We start from the raw sequence: 18,253 nt of genomic DNA, 5'->3' as shown, positions 1-18,253 counted from the left end.
GCAAAGTTAAGTGTCATATGAATGTAGAGGAAGAAAATTTCAAATTTTTCCCTCTGCAACATGGTGGAGTAGAAGTAGAAGTAGCACAGAATGGAAAGTCAATTAAAGTACATCAAAACTACTTCAGTACAGGACTTGGGTAAACATACTTACTTTGTTGGCAGGGCTGTCGTATTGGACTGCATTAGATTGTACAGGTGTACTTAATAAAGAGGCCACTGGGTGCTGGTGGCCTCTTATTCTTTCACTCACCTGTGGCCTGGGGATCTTTGGGTTGTGACAGGTTGTAGGCCATGCTAGAGGTTTCAGCTGCACCTGTGCAGTGGTCTCATGAAACAAATATGTTTTAATGTTTTGGTATTATATATCACAGCTGCTTTAGCTTGTAATTGGTAAATGGGTCACGTCACTGAAATAACCATTGTTCCCACAAAGGAGAATGCAAAAAGTTTCAAATAAAAGTCCCTGTAACCAATTTCTCATCGAAATGTCAAGATTAAGGAAGCATAAAAATCATACTGCACGACATGAAAAAGGTTAAAAGATGAGCGACTCTTCTACTGCATGCCAATAGCCATTAACCGAATTCATCTTGTTCCTCCAGCCCAGACCTCTGGCTTCTTTAAGGTGGCTCTCTCACGTTAACACAGGACTAAAGTGCAACACCTTTCACACTGACAGATGCACTGGAACAAAGGCTGAGAGGCTGAGAGCTGGAGAAACACTTCACCTGGGTAACAAGTGCCACCTCGAAAGCAGAGTGAAGAAACGTGAAAAGAGCAGAAGATGTTGGGAGTAGTAAAAAAAGGAAAAAAGGAGCAAAACCTCTGATCTTTTCTAGCGATCCAAAGCTAACACACTAATAATATTCCTCTGTAAAAAAATCCAAAAAAGATTTACAGCTCAGTGGTTACCGTCATTATCAGCAGTAACAGTATTAATACCATATATGCACCGGGAGGCCTTTTGCTTTCCAGTGCCTCTGTAGTTCAGCAGTTACGTAACTGATCAAGGCGAAGGGAAATTGGAGGGTGGGGCTGGCGTGGTTGGGGGAAGCTTATGATAAATGTTATGAGACTATGAAGACAGGTTAAAGACTGTTTTATTTAGGTTTGGGAGTTTGAAGGCTGAGCCCCGCGGCTAACAGCTGTTTTCAGGGCCGACTGAACTGAAGCCTGTTTGCTCGTAGATTAGAAACAGGAAGCAGGGCAGAGAGCCGAGGCAGGGATCTCCTAATTACAACCACATGACCTCTGACCAAACTCATCAGTCAGAGGGAGACTGGACCGAGGGGTGGATGGAGGGGGAAAAAAAGAGCAATTGGGATGAGGAAGAGGAAACAGGTAGGAGCAAATGAGCTGCTGGGGGGTTTATGGGAGGGAAAAATCATAAAAGAGGAAGTTGAGTGGAAATATGTACAGCAGAGGAAAAGACACAACCCAGTTCCTGACAGTTCCTTGAAATTACAAAATTACGACTCCTTAAAACGCAAAAACCCCAAGACATAAATCTCAAAAATCTACAGTTTCTAGATCCACAATCCACCACTGCTGCATAAGCAGAGCAGACAGGAAGGCATGCCGAGAGGGAGCCAACTAACCTTTCATATGCCCTCCAAAGTAAGCAACATCATTTCTGAGGGTTGGAGAGCTGTAGCCCGTTTAGAGCTACAGTGTGTATGTGTGTGTGTGTGTGTGTGTGTGTGTGTGTGTGTGTGTGTGCGTGTGTGTGCGTGTTACCTAATGGAGACACTTTGAGGTCAGTCTGAGTTTTACATTGGCACCAGTTTGCAGCTGTTTTTTTCTTTCTTTTTTTGCATCAAAATTGAAAGTAAGTGATATTTTCTTGGCGTGTTGGATTGGAACTGAGAGAAACGTTAAGTGGTGAGATTATTTGGTGACAGTTCTCCGGAAAGTGACGTCCAAATATGTTGTGCAGTTTATCTTTATTCGGTCGGGTAGTGAGACAGCAGATGGAATGCAATGGGATGAGACGTTGTGGTTTGATTATTCTATTATTACTACATAGTGCATAATATTAGAAAACATTCATTCAAATTCAGTGTTTACTCATGGGTTATCAGTCCTGCAGACTTCTCTCATGAACTGTACTTTAAGATATGAGAAGAGATGTGATAGGCAGCATTATGGGAGACATTTATAGACAGAAATGATGAGTCTGTCATTCCATGCTTATTGCTGGTTAGGACGAGCTTACTTTGTCAAATAAAACCCTGATTCCCAAAACATTGGGATGCCGTCCAAAACAAAATAATATAGCATGATCATTTGCTAATCCTTTTTGAAACAGCACAAAGAGAGTATATTTAATGTTTAACCTCATCAGCTTCATTGATTTTTGTAAATATCTGCTTATTCTGAATTTGATGCAGCAACACATTTCAAACAAGTTGGGACAGGAACAACTAAAGACTGGGAAAGTTCAAAAACACCTGTTTGGATCATTCCACAGGTAAGCAGGTTCATTGGTAACAGGTGATTAGGATGTCATACAAGGCACACAATGCAAAAATGATCTTAATATTTTACAGGCACAAACATCACAAAAGCACGTATTCACTTTACCTAATTAGCATTAAAGTTTATTCTTTAACAATGATAGCAGGAGATTATTGTTATGGTTGTAACGCCTTCACAGTAGGAGTGTACTGATATCACACAAGGCCACCACTGAAAACACTTCATACAGAAAATCCAACTGTGCATTACATGTGTTATATTTCATGCATAATGGATTTTAAAGGATCTACAATACATTATAGATTTTGGCAACACCAAATATATAAAATATTTTTGTTTTTGCATAATCAAAAGTTCCACTTATCTTTCAGTTCAAGGTTGAGAATGAAAGACGACTGCAATCAAAGTGTCTCAGTCCTTTCAAGGCGACAGTGAATGATGTGATCTAACTGCTGTGTCCTTTTCACATTTTCCATTGCAGTATGTCTCTGTCTCTCCCTCATCACTCACTCTTCTCCGTTTCCCTTGTAAAAGCCTCACTACCTAATAATTGGGTAATGGCTCTTTGGAGAGCAGTGCCAGAGTGCTGCTGGGTGAGTCAAATATGCGGGAGGGGAGGAGGTACATGGCACTGCCAGACACTCCTCCATGCTCCGTTGGCTTTATTTTATCTCACGGTGAAGGTCATGAGTTGAGCAAAGACGAGCAGACTCAGGTCTGTGCAAACGAGCCGAAATCTCTTCTTGAGCCAGCAGAGCAGGCCGGTCAATGGAGGACAGAGGCACAGGAGTCATTCAGAACATGATTTAAACTTTTAATGACTAAAATCTGGAGTCTGTTCATGTTCACTGCTGCTGCTGCGAAGTTGGTGCTGTTTGGTGCATGTGTGAGAGATGTTAGATATTATATTTCTGAAAATCACAATGATGGCATTCAGTGTATCTGTCAATGATGTTGGGCTTTCTGTAAATTCCTTACCATAATACTGCTTTATAATCTGTAAGATACTATCATGAAACTGCAGTAACAGAGTACCTTGTAATGCCGAAGCCTCACAGCTCTACCCAACAGTCCAGTTTTGAATAACTTACTAACTCCAAACCCTTTTGAACCCCTTATCGCATCTAATTAGGTTTAGTTTTCAAGCTTTGCAAGTAAATAAAGTTAAAAATAACCAAACCTCAAAGATCTCACCTTTACTTGGTGGAGAAGGCAGAACCACATCTTAGAGCAGCAGCCTGATTAATGTTCACAACCTGCGGTTACGACCTGGAAATGAGACGGGCAGCATAATGTATGAAATGTAAATTAAACATAACTGACACGTTCAATTAACAGCTGTAGCTTGTTGTGTCGCTACTTGCTCCAAAGATTGGCGAGCTCGATGCACAACTATTAATTTGATATGCTTAAATTATTCAAATGATATGCATGAAAGTTTAACTAGAAGTCAGCTCGATGAGGAGGGATGCTGCTCTTTTGTTGTTGTTGAGTCGTCCACTTCAGCAGATATAACGTACTGAAAATACAAGCACGCTTGCTAAAACAAAGGAGCGAAGGGAGCTAAGGGATTCTGCAAGACATTTATTAGTGTCTGAGCTGAGCAAACCTGGACATTTTGCCGACCAGAAATCGTATCCAACAGGTTTTCAGAACCAAACCCTCGATCTAACAACACCAGCCCAACAATGGTCATCACAATATGAACATGCCTGAAATGCAATGATTCAGAAAATGCAAACATTTGGCCAATCAGAATCAGCCCCAGCTAGCCTTTCCTTCAGCTCCTCTCAGACTGCGGTCAGACTGGTCACAACCGTGAGGTTCGCTAGCACGGCATTAATGTGCAATTTGTTCAAAAAAAGCATGCTTGAAATAATTGATTTCATTTCTTTATTCAGCGGGCATGGGCAATTCAGTGTTTGGGGTCTATATTCGCAGTGTACCTATTAAAGCAGAAAGACCGCAGGAACCTATAGCTAATACGCACACATCAGTATTTTTTTTTTTTAATCACAATGCACATCGCCATTGCAATATTGAACAATGTTATCATATATTGCTCGTTTCCTCATATTGTGCAGACCTACATCTGACAGACACGAGGCTGCACGAATAAAAATGACAACACGATAATTTATTGTTTTGTCCCGTGAGTTTCATGAAGCAAGACAACCAATAATGTGCCTCGATCAGCCTGACAAAAAGACGGCACGTCAGAATGTTTTTCCCTCCCTCACCTGGTTTGACAGCATCTACGACGTGCCATAAAACACCATGTCTGTGACATTCATACATTTCTAGAATTTTGTCTTGGGCTCCGTCCTTCCTGGTTGCTTTAGCATGTCATCCAGGTTGTGAAAGTCCAGGTCAGGGTCACTGTGGGACCCATTTAATCTGTGACTCTCTGAAAATGCTGCGCTGTCTGATCCCAGTACTCTGCTGATGAACAGCTGCACAACACTGAAGTGCATGACGGTATTTCTGTAAAATCCCATTTCAAACTTCAGTGAAAACAACACTGAGGTTTTCTGGAGGGCAGCTGTACAGCTAGAAAAGAAAAAACGCCTCGTCGCTCTGACTTATCTCTCAATCAGAGGCTAATTTAGTCGTTTGGTTTTCCGAGCCAGAGAAGGCAGCTGACAGTGCAATCCTGGAGGAGACGGATAAGGTTTCTCCTCTGATCCAAGCCCTGATCTGCCCCGATGCTCTCCCTGGGCTAAAAGAACAAAATGCCGACTCCTAAACACACGCCCCAGGTCAGAGCTCTTATCTGCTCCCTGCACAGTGTGTGGTGTCGGGCTGGGAAAAAGCTGATTCTCTGGCCAACACTTGAAGACATTTTCTGTGTCAGAGTGAGGGGGTGGAAGTGTGTCCTGCCAAAGTCCTGCAGTATATGTGGGTCATATGAGGGTAATTAGGCTTCAGTGAATTAAAAGTCTCATTTGTCAAACACAAAAAGACGACACAGGATGCCCTTACGTGGTGTCTTCCTCTCATGTTCTTAATCCTGCATGAACCCGAAATGTCTGTAATCTGTGAAGTCCCAGTGGAAATTACCCGCCTGAGGTCATCTGATGACAGTCCTGTGTGAATCTGCAGCTCAGGGACTCAGGGTGTTTTACTCTTGTGCAAGCATTTCTCCTCTTTATATTTCCATTGGAAGATAATGGAAGCTGCAGTAACACATTAAGAGACATAACATCAAATCAGTCCGTTTTCTGTCCCCTATCCAGCTCTGGGTCACGGCATCAAAAGGCTGAACAATGTAGCCCTGGGGTCGTCTTCCTGGGGCGTCGCAGGCCAGATGGGATGCATAATTCCTTTAGCATGTTCTGGCTCTGCCCCAGGTTCTCCTCCTGTTGGCCGTGCCCTGAATGCCTCCACAGGAAGCGTCCTGGAGGCATTCGGATCAAACGCCCGAATCGCCACAAATGGTGAATTTCAATGCGAAGAAGCAGCACTTAAACTCTGTGTTCCCTCAAGATGCCTGAACTGCTCACCTCATCTTACATCGATAAATAAATAAATGAATAGAGCTGCCTCTTCAGGCTGATGCATAAACTTAACATACATGTAAATAAATGCAAATGTCTTTTGATCATACCATTGGTTCTTAAAACTGACAAGCTCGGACTCTGATTCTATTGACAAACATTTTGTACGTATGTCCATAGCATTTAATTCCTATGTTAATCAGCAATAATACTTTATTTCTATGTTCTTTTTTTTGTTATTTATGCTGTTTTTATATCACTCTTCTCTGTTTTGTTTGTATGTCTCTTCATTTGTTGGTTGTCATCTGTTACTAATTTGTGCAAATGGGTATAAGCATCGTTGGTTGTCAAGGACCATTTATATCTAATAATAAAACAGTTAGACTCTGGTATTTCCAGCAGCTCTCAAAGAATCCAGGCAGTGATTGATTGCAGTGATTTTTTTTTTTGATAAGCACATAGTTAAACATTAAATCGCAGTGAAATCAACACTCTGGCACATAAGGAGGAGGTTGGAGTGGTGGAGAGAACTGCAGCAGTAAATGTCGTTGGCATGAGGGTGTCATCAGAGTGAGCAGGGTCAGGTTATAATGGCCGTGCTGCACACCTGCGCGGACGTGAGTTGATGGAACTCACCAGCTGATGCACAGTGGCCAATGATTGAGCCAGTGGCCGTGTTTCTACGGTACGCCTGGTTATAATACACAAAATGTTGAATGAGTGGCCTTAGACAACTGAGAGAATCATGGAGAGAGGTCTGCAGAAGGGGAATATGTTATGGGAATATCCAGGAGGATAGCAGCTTCTTCTTCTTCTACTTCTTTGGGTTTTATAGCAGAAACAGCTGATCAGTCATTTGCTTTTGTTTGCTGTTTCCATCGATAAGCCACCATCATGAGGTCCCCAGGTGATGACAGCACAATTTAAGCAGGGATAATGAATCAGTAGGGCGTAAACCATTACTGTATCTATATCACAGGCAAGGAATATTAAATCAAAACAAGTCTTTTACAAAGAGCTTTATAGAGATTAATGCATTCATCCACACACTATATATGAAAAGCTACAAATAAAGCTTCACATAAAGCTTCAGTAAGCAGCTTTTCTCTGTCAGGCAACCCAGTGAGCTTCAGCTGGAGAAAGCCATCCAGGTCTCCAGGCGATGAATTTCGCTACGTGTCTGTCATGGCCAGGCAATTTACGATCGTGGCTGACACCGAGCGAACTGTCTGTCTGTTGCTGTAGGGGTGAAAGGTGGCGATGAATATGAGGACACACAGCTGGAGAGGAATATTTTAATTCGAACATGGGGAAGCACAATTTAGACTGTAGACGCCCAGATGACTTTCCACTGGCTAATCATCACAAAAAAACCTCACTTGACTGGTCCCCTTCTTTCTCAATCCCACACTCAACACTCATCTTGATCAGCTGTCTCTTTGGAAATGGCAACTAGCCTGAAGGACTGCTTTCTGAAAACCAACAGGGACTAAAGAAGCAGAGAGTGAATCTGATGTAAAAGTGAAGCAACGTCTCTGCCTGACCAAACTCAAACTCCTCCTCATGAATAGACCTGGTCCTCGTTTCTTCCGAAAAGACAACTCCTGGAAACTTCATCCTTGCTGTTTCAACCACTGCCTCTTCCTGCATTAGCGAGTCAAGTGAATTCAGCAGGTTTATCCATTTAAAATGAGTTTGATTTGTGGTGCAGCCCAGGCTCAGCCAGGGCTGCCAAATCTGTGCCACACATCTGCAATTTTGGGCTGGTAGAACAGTCGAAATAAAAGGTTTAAAACCTTGATTGTTTCAGGTGCCTGACATTGTGCGTGTCGTGGCTTGACGCACTTGATCTGTCTAGATTTGAATGGAACCATCATCACCGGTGTTACATACACCTGTGTCTGTAGCAGCAACACATTTTTTTCGGTACATTTTTGAAGTTTTGTTGTGAAAAATTAAAACAAGTTTACAGCCACGCCCGCAGCTCTGTGAGGCTGTGCTTAGGCGCAGTGGTGCTTTAAGCAGAATGCAATTGTCAGCATGTTAACGTTGTCGCAATGATGAAGCTGGCATGATGACGGAGTTACCAAATTTCAAAGTAATGCATAAAAAAGTTGTCACAGTATTTAGATGCAAACTATTTTTTTTATGGCAATCTGGCAAACAGTTGTGAAGATATTTCATCTGAATGTGAACCTCAGGGTGGTGCTAAAGGGACCAGAGGATCGTGGAGGATGTCCACACAGCAGCCATTGAAGTATTTCTGCCTGGACCAGACTGATATTTTTTTACAGTCATGCCGCTCACATGGCTAAACACAGCAGACTCTCATAAAGATGATATTGAACAGTTTGCACTTTGCCTCAACAACCATCCTTGGTTGGAGTAGTTCAGTCTTCTCTGTCTGTGGCGCAGGACAACAGACAGCCAACCACAGCCGCCACACTGCCCAAATGTCCTGCTGAGGCTGTTGCAAAGCTGTAGCACCCACAACAATGACACACACACACACACACACACACACACACACACAATACACACACACACTCACAAACAAGCCTGCAGGTATTCATTTAGTCATGCACACATGCACACACTAACACACACCAAATGACGAGCTGTCTAGCTCCATTTTTTTTGTTTGCAAATTACAGAGTGGTTCGCCCTAGTTAGCCTGACCCCACCCCGTGCTTTTCTGAGAAGCAGATTTACTCAAACACACACACACACACACACTCACATTTACAACCATGCAATACAGGAGCAATACCCATCCATTCAGCCTGAGGCCTTCTGTAATCTCTGCCATCCAGCTCTGCAGCAGCTATCCAGAGTTTTCCATCTGCAGGAGGTTTATGTGAGTTATTATCATTAACGCTGACACACAGGGCCTCTGGCTCTCACCAGCATGATTTTTCTTTCATTTTTGAGTCATTCCGGACTGAATGGTAGGTAAACTGTGGAGATGTACAGGAAAGGCACTGTAGGAGGGAGGGAATCACAAACAAAATCACTTTAGTTATCATTTAGGCAACATACTGTACAGTAAGTGTGATTGCAAAGATCCACTGAATGCTTAGAGTTGCACTTAACTTTAAAAAAATTAGGTCAATTAAGATGCAATGGTGAGAATTTAAATTTATTTTCCGGTTGTGAATAAATGCCGAGATCATTAGTATTTTTTGTATTTGTATAACCACTGACTCCAGGATTAAAAATACAGATATTGAATGCTGTTTGTCACAACGTGGGTTGCTTATTGACAACATGCATGCGAACAACCAATCTGGTCATTATGGTTTTGAAAGTTTACATACCCCCAGCCACAAGCGAGAGCATGAGTGTAAATAATCAGTCTTAGTTTTATTACCTCATAGAAATTATGATGTTTGTACAGACGCTGCTGTGTTCTCAATACACAGGAACACACAGGAAACACAGGAAGACTCTCATCAAAACGTAGACCATATGAGAACATAAGACAGTTGTTACCCTGCTGTGTCATGAATTTCAGGTGACACATTTTCATTATGCAGCAATCTGTAAAATCAGCTTTGCACAATTCATGAACACTGCAGCGAAAATTACTTGAACAATGTAAAAAAAAAAAGGTATATGAGTGTTTGCATGCCTTCTGCAGCTACCTGCATGAAGATGCATGGTTCTCACACCAATTCGGATCAAAACCAGGTGATTCCCGACTGCAGGCTCACATAAACCAGGAAGCTATGAGGAGATGTAAATTAACTTTGGTGTTACAAGAGATAATTTTCTTCACCTTTTGCTGGATGCTAGCTTTCTCCTCTCTGTAGAGTAGACTGGCAGAAATGTCAAAGAAGGTGGTGGGTAGGCAGACTCAGCAGACAGTGAAGATTTTATTTACAGTGCTCTGTAACTCAGACAAAAATAACAGAAAATACCAGTAAAATAACTCAAGATAGTGTCTTGGCAAATCAAACAAAAGGCACATGTTTGGAACAGCACGGCCTCACCGCTGCCTCTCAGGAGGAAACACCAAATGACTTTACAGGGTGTTCAATTCACACCTAGCCTGCTCCAGCCAGAAGGTTGACCTACATCGTACCCTGAATGATGGAAATCACATAACATTCTTGGACTCAATTGCATCACTAAATAGCTCAATAAGAGGTAAATAATCCTAACTCATTACTATAGAAGGCATCAAATAACAAAAGAAGCATTCCAACGGAAAGGAAAACCCTCGACTTGGTTTGGCCCAATGATGTCAGCCATGACATCACCAATACCATAAAACCAGGAAATACTGGGCAGCCTGCGTTGTAGGTCTGAACAAAGCAAAAAACAAAACCATTTGGCTGCTCCCCATTGGGCGTCGCCACAGCGGATCATCCACTAGACCAATGGATGCCATTCTTGATGCATCATCATATTCGGCCTTGGGACTGGCAATCAGGCTGCTGGGGATGCACTGGCTTGTGCCGAGACAAGCAGTCACTGACATGTGTTTCTAAGTAATGTATCATCACCCAACACTGTTCACAAAGCATACAAATTGCATGTTCCAAAGTATGTTAGAGCCTCGAATGACAACAAAAAGCTGTAAAAGTTATTTTCACGAAGGAACTCTTGAACAAACAGATGCAAAAGACAGCTTTTTCCTGCTGTTGCCTGCAGTAACATCCCCTCAGTGTCACAACAACAAGTGAAACTGTCTTTTTTCAAAGCATGTAGCGCCTCACTTTGCAAACTCCTGCTCCAGCTGGAGACGCCCTTCAAGACACACAACCGAAGAAGAGAAGGAGGAAAGCACAGGGTAAGAAACAACTGGAGGAAACAGCCAAAATTATAACAAATGTAAAGTGCATTCATCACACAACAACTGCGTGTTTGGGTGTCACATTCTCGTCAGTTTAAGACTAATTAGTATGAAATGCAAGTGCTTTACCGAGCATCTTGGTGACATTTAAACTCTGTTGATAATTTCCATAAAGATGGTTTCTATATGGTATTCAGGAAGCAAGTTCACAGTTTTTATTTTACTCTAAAACATAAATAACTTAAGGCAAAAGATTGGAACTGTCACACTTTTACATTGTCAACCGTATTCTTAGTTTAAAGAGAGTCATTTCTGTGATTATTTCATAGTTGGTGTTGCAGACAGAATTTGTACTCACAGTGTAACAGCAAAATATCACAATGTCACACATATCCCTCAGATATTTTGTTGCTGTATTATGGCAAATAACAGACAATGTACAATGTGGCAAAAATGTTACATGCTGCGCCTCTCTGATCTACCAGACAGTCCGTAATTTGTCCTGCAGAGAAAATACTGTTTCTGTTTCTTTGCCATTTCGGAGCCATTTCCTCCTTTATAATTGAATTCTGTAGTACATTTAATTTTCTATCCCTGTTCCCCGTACATTGCTTGGTTACCGTAAATTTGGACAGAAGCTTTTTAATTAAATGGTCATTAGCTGCTGAGATAGCAGTGTAAGTCATCAGCAATTAGGAAAAACACAAAGAGGATATTACAAGGTGACAAGATTAATTTCATCGATTGCTGCTGACTGGAAACCGATGTGCCAGATGCAAACTGCTGAATACAAATGAAAGAGGTCAAAAGTCATGCAAAGCTTGAAAAGAGTGTAGATTATGTTTACGTAAATTGTGCATTGTTTTCTTTCTCACTGACAAATTGTGATTTCTTAAAAAATCTTTCGCAGCGAGCATCAGGATGTGCATGAATAGATATTTACATTTTCACTTGATTTGATAGAGAACAGGTGTGAAAATGTGCCCTGACTGTTTGGGTGTTGACAGAGTAAGGGCTACTATAACAATCTCTGTAAACTATGACTCAAATATCAATTTTAATAACACACTGCTGTTGCCTTCTGCTATTATGCAAATGATACCTGCGAAGGAGCTCGCTGTCAGTTATCCCCTGAAAGGAGAGCTAAGTCTCAGCGCACAAAGCAGCCCTGCTGAATACTGCATGGTGGATTATAGCTTTGGACTGATGAGGATGTCTGTCAGCAGTGCGTTTGATGGAGCTCTGATGGAGCTTTTCAAACTAAACAGGCTCCTGAGATTTAAAGACAGTAATGCAACTTTGATTTATACAGTAGCCTACACCTCATGACACGTCACACAAACAGGGATCTGTATTGAGTAAGTACAGAGAGGACTTAATAGTCGTGTTGCTGTTTTCCTTGAAAGCAGTGGAAACTTGCTGCAACAGGAGATAAAAAGCATGATTTGAGAATGGACGCACCTACACACCTCTGATCATATACCCAAACTTAAATCAGAAGGATTCTGGGTCAAATTCAGCACGAAACAGTTATCATAATTATTATACTTCAGTGTTTTGCAGATGCCTGGAGTGCTGTGTTCTTATAATACTGCAGAACTGGATAAAAAATGTAGGTTAAATCAGGTGCTTGTAGACATAGTAACTTCAAACTGCTTTATTCATTCAGTGGGTTATTGGAACATCAGAAAGAAAGAAGTTGCAAGTGAGAGCTGTGAGAGCAAACCAAAACAGGGAAATTGTGGACCGGAAAACCAAAACAATGAGCGGAAAGATGCTAAAATGCTTCGTAAAGCTAAAAGAGCTGCAGAGTTGGGTAGAAATTCTCTATAGGTTCATCTATGAGTGACATACAACACATGATAAAATATTTATTGTAGCAGCTTTAAGGAGCAGAAGTTCACTGCTCTGTATATTCCTATAATATTGATGTAATTCATGATGCTTCTGTGTCACTCATTATTGTATTAATATCCATTGACTGACGTTGTCCCATGTGACTTTAGAGAAAAGGTCACGGGCAAGGCTGGATAGCAATTGGAAAAGGCAAGCAGCTGCCTCAGATCCTTGTCCATGTAGCAATTTCTTTGTGGTAGTGTTATTAATTCTGCATTTGTTTGGTAATATGCACTACAAAGGCACAATGATCTGAAATTGTACTGCAGTTTCACCCAATTTTGAGGCCCTGGATAAAAATCTAGTTTTGATACTTGCAATATTACGCTTGATATTCTGTTTACATGGTGCATGTCCTCAAACAAATTTAGGTTCACCCAAATTACTCCAAACTCATTGTCATACAGCCAATCTGGGACATAACAGTCTTCTAGCAAAGAAACACTATAGTTTTTGGGACTCTGAGCAAAGTGGGTTAGTGGAACGTCTGTGTGTGTTTGTGTGTGTGTGTGTGTGTGTGTAATTCAGCCCTGGTCTACAACAAAATAAAGAATTTTGTATATAGTGTGCAAATGTTGCAAATGTTTTGGCGTGAGGGTGGAGTAAAAGGAAAACTCATTGTATTGCATTGCATTTGTTCAGTGTTTCAAATTTCAATTACTGGGCAACAGGTGTCACTGCTGACTTTATTTGACTTTCTGTTCATTTTCCTACATGTGTGATCCTGTCCTCATAGGTATTGGAGGGCCTATCGTGGATTGAATAAAGTCCTGAAGGTTGCAAGTCCAATATGATCAGGTTTCATCCTTTAAAACCCCTTACCATTTGGATGGTCGCCCGTGTGCTGATGGAACGTTTCTTGTCGTTTATTTTTCTCCCCATCGATGACACAGATGCCTCACTTACCTTTATACTTATACTTAGAAAGCTAAGATGAATCGATTGATGCAAACCACTTTAAGATACAATCACAACAGGAAAAGCAATAAACACCAAGGAATAAACATCAAATTGGCAGCCGATGTGCACGTCTTCCGCTTGTCCTGTGTTTTCCCTGTTACAACTTAAGGAAAAATATACAGACGGGCATTAACCTGTGGAGTCTCCAGTTTGAGCTGACATCTCATTTGACCAATCACAATCTGCCACACAAGCCCAGCAACCGGAGAAGCCAATAACAATCTAAAATGACACACAAGTAAAGATCGAGCCATCACACCCTATTTTGAAGATGACTGCTAATAACACGCTGATATATGCCACTTAAGTGGATTATTTACAGCTCCAGTACCTAAAATCCCGGATTTCGGTGATAATAGTGATATTACAATATGATATTATAGTGAGATATTGATAGTGATATTACATACAATTTGATGTGATAAATATAATAAATGGCCTCATTATAAAGATTTATAGCCAAAATATAGGTATCAATACCTTAGTTCGGTATATAGATAGCAAAACGTTTGACAATTTGTGTAGATAAATATACAGTAAATTGCCTTTTTTTGGAGAATGCCTAAATATACCATCAGAGAAAACATGAAAATGTTCAGTTCATGTGGTATTGTTTTCTGTTTTTAGTGAACTTGGACAAGCGTAAGGCTTCCTGCTCTGGTCCCATCATGTTTTCAGGCCGTTAAACAATCACCTGCTAGCATCTATTTGGAAAAAAAACATTCAGGTGTTGAAAAAAACATTTTACTTCAGTGTGTTTAAGCTTCTATTACTTTATGTCGGTAGCACAGTTCTTCTGAGGTTCTGACGTCCGACTACTGAGGATAAAAGTTCACAGTGTCACGTTTCAAAAGAGACCAAAGACCGTGCATGTACTCCAAGAACAGCTTTAATTTACTTTGGGTATGCCTTGGATAGGTGCTTTAGGCTCATTTCTCTGGAATGGAAGGGTTAAAAAGCTTTAAACCTGCAGTGTGGAACTTCTGTTTCCTCCTTATGGAAGTGAGAGCATTAACACAAACACTGTTGACGTGTTCATGACGACATAGACTCCACCATACTCCTAGTAGCTGTAGCTAACCATCTCTTGTCGCACCCTTCAGCTCTGCAAACCAATCATTGCTGGTTGATGTTAAATGCATCGCTACTGGTGCACCAGCATGGGAATGTCAGGCTTACTGACAGGCTTAATCAAGATTGTGTGAACTCAAGGGTTCAATGTAACAGACATTCATTCACATACTGTATAAGGGTCCTGCACTCCATTAGTTATTGTCGACAAGTCAAAAGTTTGGCCTGACGGTTGAATTAGAGGGAAGGCTGAGGTAATAACATCAGGATTGAGCCTCAGGGAAGCACAAACATCCACAGCAATAACCACAGTGTAAGTTAAGGGGAAATCTTGACCTTATTGCCTAAGGGCTTACCAGAATTATGAAGCTCTGGCAAACATGAATATCCTCAAAAACAAAATTATAACAACCTGCTGAGAGGTCACTAACATCACCATCCTCAGTCCCTGTATCTAACTGGGCAAAAATACAGGCAGTTTATCAGTTCTTTCACCAGCACCATGCAGCACTAACATTCACATCTGTTTCTGCCAGTGAGCATATTCATGCATCTCACTGCCTGCCTGCACCGACAGTATGTATATTTCATGTCTGTATGGTGCATGCAGCTGCTTGCATTCACTCGATGTGCGAGTGTCTTCAGATATTTCAAGACCTTTTCTTTCGTGCCTCATTGTGTCCACAAAAACAACGGCAGTGCATTCCTCTGTCTGTGTCACTGGGCTGGGAGCTGTTACACCCCGATCCACTGTGGCTGATCTGGCACTTAAACTGGACATTAACTGGATGTTTGGACATAAAGTCGCTCCCTCCTCCTCGCGGAATGGTGTCATGTCCTCAAAGTGCACTTCTTTTATCCATTTTGTTTGAAGAGATGGACTGCCGCAGTTGAATTTGTAGACGTGTTGGTGTGTGTGTTATTTCATGTTATTTATTTTTTTCACATTACACTGTATTTTGGTCATATCCACAGAAACAGTTTACTTCCAGTTTCCAGTGCAGGTCAGTTATTCCTCACCATATGGTTGTAGTTAGAATCTTGGTACAGATGTGTCCCTGGACGACATTACAATTTTACAGTCACCTTGGCTTAGTTTTTACAACTCAATACCAGTAACTAGAAGCGAGGCTGCATTTCCAACCAGGCAAGGTGGGAAACGAGAACCCCACACCCCCAGGGACCACTAAAAGACCAGGTTCACCGCATGTCAAAGGGAATTTGTACCACTCCAAGGAGTAGCTTTGGGCCTTTTGGACATGAGGGCTAGATGAGCAGATTGCTGCCACGCTGTCATATCTGTCTGCTAAATATGAAGATAAGCTTAGCATAAAGCTAGCATGGCTTGGTCCAAAGTGAAAAAACGCCCCAGCAAAGACCTCTAAAGCTAAGAAAAGAAAACTCACATTCATTCACAAACCGAACTGTTACTGTTTTCTGCGGCAACTACTTCTTGGGCAGGTGCAGTGACATGGTGAAGACTTGTCCAGCCCATGCAAATGCACAACTTTTTACACTTTGTTTCGTTGACAGAGCTAGGCTAGCTGTTTCCCTGCTTCCAGTCTTTGTGCTTAGCTAAGATAGCCTGTAGCTTCATGTTTAACAGACAGATGTGAGAGCGGTATAGATCTTCTCATCTAACTTTTGGCAACAAAGCAAAATACTCTAAGAACATTTCCCAAAATGTCAAACAGTTTTAAGAACATTATCAGTCACGTTGCTTCAGTATTATTACTTTCTCTTGTCTTATAGGTTACATTTTACTCATATGGTGCATATTCCTTAATCCGTAGCTGTTTAAGCAAACTGTCTCAAACCAGCTGACAAACTCTTGGCCCCATTAGTTTTTTCAGTTTCCGAGAAATGGTCTCATGGGAATTTAGTAATAACACTAATTAGCAACTGTGGGAAGGGGGTCAAAAGGAGACAAACAACAAATGTTAGCCTGGGGGCCACCTAACAGGTTAATCCAGCCACAATTAGCAGTTCTGCTTCAGTGCTACTAATCTGGGCAAAGTTTCAACACATTCTCAATTCTGCAATGCTGAATTAAACTTGAATGAGCAAGGCCTGCCTGCAGGACTGTTTATTCTGAGTTTATAATTTAGAGTTGTGTTTTGTGGTTGGAAGTAGAGCATTTAGTGTAGTAAAACACTTCCCTTTCCATCAGGAGTTTTGAACATTGAAAGTCTTCGGTTACAATTAATCTAGAGCAATGTGGAGTGTGCACAGTGATGCATCCTAATGAGCTGTAATGATGTGTGCTGCAGTGCTGCCCTCTAGTGAGATGAGGGCTAGATGATGCAAATCTCCGCAATCTAACACACACACACACACACACACACACACACACACACACACACGACAAACTACACTGTTAAAATTTTAAAATTAATTTATTATATGTCTTTGTCATAGAACTCATTACTTTTTGTTCATGGTTAACATACAGCCATTCATATAGAGAACAGACAAGTTTTTTTATTCATCATTTTCAATTAACTTAGAAATTTACACTCTTCTTTGTGACCCCGCAGAGGAGAAAAATATCCTTTTTTCAAAAGTATCTTTTCTCATTTGCTTTTTTTCCCCCTGAGGGAAAAGGCCCTCTTCCTCCTCCTCCTCCTCTTCATCTCCTGTTCTCTGTCTTCCATTTGGATGAATGGATGTAGAGGAGAGGGAACACCTGAACACACTGGCACAATGATGAACACAGGCAAAGGGCTGATGTGCACTGGGAGCTGAGCGCCGAGCCACGAAACAACACAGCCAATCTCCCCTTCTCTCTCTCTCTCTCTGTCTATCTCTCTCACACACACACACATTCAGTAAGCTACAGCACATACACACACTCTTACACAAACACACATTCTCCCACACATCGATTACAGAGAAACAAACCATTTCAAAATAATAGCACAAAATAATGACCCCAGAAATAAATTGAAGCCCCAACAATGATATAAAAAATAAAACTATGCGACCATATACAATCATTATCAGTGCATGGGGACAGAGGGAGGCAGGGGAATCAGGCTGTGTTATTGTACAATGTTACAATATCTTATAGTGTACACTCATATGTTGCCACTGTGTACAAAATAAAAGGAAAAAACATGATTTGCTTGCTTTGTTCCTTCCTGACAGCTGTTGCAAACATGTTACAAATGCTTGAAAAGGAGTGATGGGTTTGTGTCTTTACCGGCTATTCCAGAACGTCTCTGAAAGCTGTTAAGGTAGGAGTGTGTTTGCATGTTCGCTGTTTGCAGCGGTGGATAAAGATGGACACGACCACTTTCAACTAATCGCTCCAATCTCATTTAGGTCAACTGACAAAGCACAGACAAAGTGCTGCAACCCGCCGGCGTTCCCCAGAATATGATCCAATGAAAAAAAAAAAAAACTCCACCCAAACCGAGTCATCTAACCTACTTTCATTATCCCTCTCACCGTGCAAACCCTATTTTATTTTTTTTTTAACACAACAAAGGCGGTGTAAACAGTGGAGGGCCAAATCTGGCAACGTGGCGGGAGGGTGGAGAGGATTAGAT

Source organism: Chelmon rostratus, chromosome 3 (assembly GCF_017976325.1).
Source record: "Chelmon rostratus isolate fCheRos1 chromosome 3, fCheRos1.pri, whole genome shotgun sequence".
In the NCBI taxonomy this organism is placed as follows: Eukaryota; Metazoa; Chordata; class Actinopteri; order Chaetodontiformes; family Chaetodontidae; genus Chelmon; species Chelmon rostratus.
The sequence above is the reverse complement of the archived record's forward strand: the minus strand, read 5'-3'. Positions refer to the sequence as shown.